Raw genomic sequence first — 6000 nt, 5'->3', positions numbered from 1 at the left:
TTCTGAATGACCCTTGGTGGGCAGAGACCAACACCCCCAGAGACCTGCCGGGGCCCCCCGGAAACAGGCATCTGTGCACCTGCCAACCAGCACCACCTACGAGGACTCACGACACCTTGTCAATGGTGGACAACAGAGTCTTCAGAAACCCGGCAGCCCTCATGCAGGGCTTGGAGGATGCGCAGTTTTCGTTGTGATTGTGCTTCTCCCTCCCTCCTGTAGCAGGCCCAGACGCAGCTTCTTAGCTGGACGCTTCTGCCGCCGTGGGCGGCTTGGGCCTCAGCCACCTGCAGGGCTGGCGGACCTGGACATCCGGACTGGCCGGACTCCAGGTCTCTCTCGGCAATGCAGGCACGCCAAGCACTGAGTGGCCTGGGCATCTTCTGGCCTGATTATCCCCCAGTTCCCCACTCCAGAAGACTACATCTGTCCCTGGGGTGGGATCCTACAGGCTTTGGGCTGAAATCGAGAGATTTCTCGCACCATTAGCTGCTTTAAAGGAACCCATAGCCAAGGCCTATTCCCACCCCTGATACATTCCACCCTGTTCATTTATTCATTCATTCCCTCACTCATTCAATCACTGGACAAATGGAGCACCTGCCAGCATCCATTCAGGCCAGTGGTGAACACCGACTATGGGCCAGACAGTGCGGGGACGGGGGGAGGCAGTCCTGGCCTCAAGTGCCGGGAGCTGACGGGCCACAAGGGGACAGGACACAAGGCCTCAGGGCAGAGTTCCTGTCCATCGTGTTCGCCTCTGGGGCCCAGGCCCAGCACAGTTCCAGTGCATGGGAGGCGCTCCTTCTACATCCGTTGAGTGGCCGATGAGAGAGTGGGTGAGGACTTCATGGAGGTGGTGGCATTTGAGCTGGGCCTTAGAGGATAGGTGAGCACTCCTCTGGGGGGCAGGGTTGGGGTGGGGACTGCTCAGAAGTAGCCTCAGAAGAGACGTGGAAGCAGGAAAATCAGGCTTATTTAGAGGAAGAGCAAGTGGTCTTGACTGGTTGGAGCATGGGGTAGATGGGGCAGGGGTGGGGTGTTCAGAAGCATGGATGTGGTCCCAGTGGGGGAGGTGGAGAGAAGGAGACCAGAATGTGAGAACCCCAGAATTCTAGAAGCTTAGGATAATCAACCAGGCCTGAGAACCTGCCCCAACTTTGAAGGGACTGTTGGTGTTGCTCCGTGTGGGGGTGGTCCTTGAAACATAGGCTCCCAGTGGGGGCATGAGAGCATGGACTTTCTAAACAGCTCGGTGACAAGGAAAAGGATGAGGACCCCCAGCCCAAGGTGAGTAGGCAGGGGGCAAGGTCTGAATTGCTTGGTGGGTTCATAGTCTGGCCCAGGCCTGGCTGAGACCACTGAGCTGGGGAGACCTGGCCCTGTGGACAACAGTCTGGGGCCATCTGGCCAGGGGGAAGGGGAGAGGTCGAGAGGTCTCCAGAATAGCTTTCCAGATGGGGAAAGGAGGGCTGCCGGGCTGTCTCTGGGACCAAAAGTGAACTGGCGAGGAGAGGGGACAGGGCCCATTTCAGCAGCAAGGCCCGAATCAGAGGGCTTACTGAGGTGGGCTCTTGGGCAGGCACCTGCCCAGCTTCCCAAGGATCTTCCCAGCTGTGCTGACTTGGCATCTGTGCAAGCTTACCCAGCCCGGGAAGGAGCCCTTGGAAGAGAAGCCTTCAGCCCCATCCAGGACCCACTAGCTTCCTGCCCACTCACTTGCAGGCATTCTGTCCTTTATCCATCCAGTTTCTGAGGAGGTGGGCACTGTCGTGGTCCCATTTTACAGATTCGAAAGCTAAGGCACAAAGAGGTTAAATAACTTGCTCAAGGTCACACAAGTATGGAAGGGGCAGAGCCCAGCTGAGTAGTTGGCCCAAGGCCACCAGGAAGTGGCCGTCTAGGACTCTCACCCAGGTAGTGCTCCAGATGCTGGGACCTGGCTGCTAGCCACAAGCAAGTTTCCCCCTTCTCCTATCCCTTTCTGGCAAGCAGGCAGAAGGCTGCTCTCCTTGACCCCAGGACCCTGAAGCAGGCATTCCCCAGCCTATCATGATGATGGAAGACAAGCAGGGTCCCCACTCTCTCTTCTCCTGGCTCCTTTCCCTGGACGTGGCCCCACATGGCATCTAAACCAAGTCACACTGCCTGCTGCGGGTCCCCGTTGGCCCAGTCTGTTCTCAGCCTAGAACCCTGCACCCCAGGCTGTTCCAAGACAACGGGGGAGCAGACCACAGCCTGCCCAGAGGCATCTTCTGGGGCCGGCGGCTGGGGGGAGGGGGTGGTGGTGTGCAGGGCTGGCTGAGCTCATGTACTCAGAATCACAGTGGCAGCTCGAGGGGCATCACAGCTAGGGAAAGCCCCATGTCCTGAAGCCCACGCTCCCCAGGCTCCCGGGGCTCCCTCCTCCATCAGCCTCTCCTGGGCTCAGCATGGACTGGGAAGCAGCTGGAAAAGGGGAAGAGTAGGCATTAGCTGGTGGCAGGCTGCTTCCTATCCCACCCAGCCTGACCACTCACCAACACACTTCCAGACGTCCCCCGGCACCTCATTTCCCTCACCCTATAGGGAGGGTGAGTGTGAGCATTAGCAATGCCTCTTAAAGCATTACAACCTGGTAGGCGCCCCATTTAGAGTTCCTCCTCTGAACGGAGCCCCGCGCAGGGAGCTGGGACCCAGGCACAGAAGGAGGGGCATCCACGTTCTTGCAGCGCCCGGGGTTGCCAAGCATCTCCAAGGAGCAGTTACAGTGCTTCGGATGACAGTTGTGACAGACAGGTGCTCAGAGGCTGTGGAAGCCCCGGGGGAGGGCGTGTCTGACAGACTGGGGTGTCGGGGATGGGGGGTTTCAGAGAGGAGGGGACAGTGAAGCTGGACCTTGAAGGTTGAGCTGGACTTTGAAAAGCAGAGAAGGAGGCGACCATCCTCCCAGGAAAAGGCCCAAGGGTGAGAAAGAAGCTGGTCTGTTCAGGGCACAGTGAGAAGGTCAGGGTGTCTGGAACAAAGTGACCATGCAGAACGTGGTAGGAGGTGACAAGTGGACAGAGATGGAGACCCAATGGGGACGAGCCCTGAATGCCATACTGAGGGTTTAACCCGTCCCAACAGACAAGAGCAATGGGGAGCCATAATGCTCAGGGTAAAGATGGAGTGTGTGCGTGTGTGTGCGCGCGCGCGCGCGTGTGTGTGTGTGTGTGTGTGTGTGTGTACGTGGGCACGGGCGCGTGCCTGAGGTGACAGAGTGAACTGGAAGGGACGCAGCCTGGAAGTTGAAGGACCAAGTCAGAGATGGTGGAGATGGTCCAGGGGAGGGTAAGGAAGAAGCAGTGGTGGAAATGGAGAGACGAGGAGGACGTCAAGACAGCGCCCGGAGACAAATGTCACAGCTCGGGGGGCAGGTTCAGCAGGAGGCAGCACAGCCCCACAGTGAAGCAAGCCCATGGACTCTGTGGTCCTTCTGCCTGGGTCCAGCTCCCAGCCCCATGAGCTACCGGCTGTGTGACCTTGGACAGCCTACCTCACCTCCCTGAGCTTGGTGCTTTCATCTATAAAACAGGGATGCTAGGAGTACCTACCCCAGAGGGCTGTTGCCAAGCTTTATAGATAAAGCCCGTGGAATGATGTTTCATTCATTTCAAAAAGAAATATTTATGGAGCATCTACTAGAACAGGCATTATTCTCTCGGTAGTGGGTATCCAGCGGAGGAACTGAAACCACCCCCATGCCCTCATTGGGGATGACATTCTGGAGAGTTGGGGAGACACGTCAAACCAGAATATGCAGCATGCCAGATGATGACAAGTGCTTGGGAGAAATCAAGGGAAGAGGGCTCGGGGGTGCTGAGAGTTGGTGATTTTTAGAGCGACCTACATGACCGAGTGAGCGGTTTTGGAGATGGAGCACTGGGGGGTGGCGTCCTAAGCTCACGGCGTGGGAGTGCAAGTGGCAAGTGAGCTGGAGTGGGAGCAAAGGTTTCGGAGGGCCAGGGGGCAGGGGATAACAGTGCAGGGAGTTGGACGCACCATCGCTATGGATGCTAAAGTCACCGGGCTGATGGCAGGCCTTGGGGAGCAGAGGAAGACGGGAGCCAGGTGCCAAGTGTTTGCTACAAGAAGGGTGTAACCGGGACCTTGGGAATGGCAAGCACCACAGAGAAGGGGTTTTATAGGCAGATAAAAAAAAAATGGTGGTCTTAGAGCAGCAGCTGAGACCAAGGAAGACACCTGTCCCACCTCCCGACTCTGAGCGGTGACAAGGAGTCAGTCTTGGACAGGGACTCCGAGAGAACCCCAGCAGAGGCCCAGAATACAGGACGCCCACTGACTCCAGAGTGGTGGCCGCAGAAGGCACAGCAGGAGGCTCGGGGGGTGGGGGGTGGCCAGAAGCTGGCTCAGGGACACAGAATCAAGGCATCCCCTGTGAACGGACTGTCTGTTAGAAGATGGTGGGACCCTGGTGCTGCCAGAGATGGTGTATTTGGACCCTTGACATAAACACTGATATGACAGCCTGATGGATTTAGCATCAGTATTTTCTCTGAGAAGCTGCCCTGGGCCTGGTGGTCAGAGAACATCTCTCCCTCAGCCAGGCGAATGAGGAACCCAGAAACTACCAGCCTGGTGTTATGATTCATTCATTCATTCATTTCACTGTATATTTACTGAGCACCTAGTATGTGCCAGGCAAGTACTGGGTACTTTCTATACATTATTTGATGTGATCTTCATGGTGCTGGTGAGGTGGGAGCCAGTGGCCCCTCCACTCGCCCTGTTTTGCAGACAAGGGTGCTGGCATCCAGGGACTAAAGAGCACCCACGTCGGGGAGTGAAGCAGTCAGTTATGCACCAGGACTCATGTCTAGGCTTGTCTGGCTCCAGAGAGGGCTCCCCAAAGGACAGGGATCACTGGAGATTTACAGGCTCTAGACCATCAAGAACAGTCTTGGTTTCAACAGTCACCCCGGGAGCCTCCTATAACCTGGGTGTTTCCTAAGGCCTAGAGGCCACTCCAGCCAGGATGGTTGGAGAGAGGAGCCCAGCACCATTGGCTCTGGCTTCTACCTCTCACAGGATTGGCCCTGGGCTGCTTCAGGGGAAAGCCCTACACAAGCACCCACTTACCCCTCTGTCCTTCCACGCCACCCCCCAAACTCGTGTGCAAAGCCAAATGCATCTCTCTTTGGGCCTCAGTGCCTCCATCTACAAAACAGTAATGCGCCTTATAAGGTGGTTGTGAGGATTAAGTGAAATGATACATGCATCCAGCACATTCGATGTTCGATAGATTCCAGTTACCATTACTATTCCTCCCGCACTCCCCTTCCTCTGCTGCTAGATTGCTTGTAATCTCCTTAAGGACAGAGCTGTGTCTTATCTTCATATCCTCAGTAGTTAATTCAGGGCTTGGAATACAATAAATGCTTATCGGTGCTGGATGAATTGATGAAAAATACGCCGTACTGTTTAGGCTCCAAAGAATTTCAAGTTTACTCTTCCCAAGAAGGGAAGGTATCCCCCACTTCCTGGGCAAGGACCCCTCCCCACTTCCTGGGCAAGGTGCCCAAGGGGTGGGCCCCAGGGACAGTGTGGAAAGATACCCCTTGGCCAAACTCCATCCCAGGATGGACTGAAACTAAAGGCCAAGTTTGCCAACCATCTGGGCGCTGGGTCCCTGAAGCTGCATTCCTCAGTCAGCCTTGCGGCCAGGAGTGACCCAGGCTGAGGAGGAGGGAGGGAGGGAGTGTGCATGGCAGCCAAGGTGGCTCAGGAAATGAACTCCGCCATCTTGTTCTGCCCCCTGGGAGCAGTTAGGCTTTGCTCAGCCACCAGGACAGAGAACACGCCTGAGAGAAGGCAGCTGGGGATACAGCAGCCCCTTCCTGGCTCCTTATCTGCTTCCTGCTGTCAGTCAGCCTGCCCAGATAAGGCAGGGCTGGGAGCTGTCTGGGCCGGAGCCCCAAGGGAGAACATAATTAAAAAGACACTGCCAGGCACAGAGCG

This window comes from Mirounga angustirostris, unplaced genomic scaffold (assembly GCF_029215605.1).
Source record: "Mirounga angustirostris isolate CCGP_5_RB_7025 unplaced genomic scaffold, mMirAng1.0.hap1 SCAF_4, whole genome shotgun sequence".
NCBI classification, from domain to species: domain Eukaryota; kingdom Metazoa; phylum Chordata; class Mammalia; order Carnivora; family Phocidae; genus Mirounga; species Mirounga angustirostris.
Note: the sequence above shows the minus strand (reverse complement) of the source record.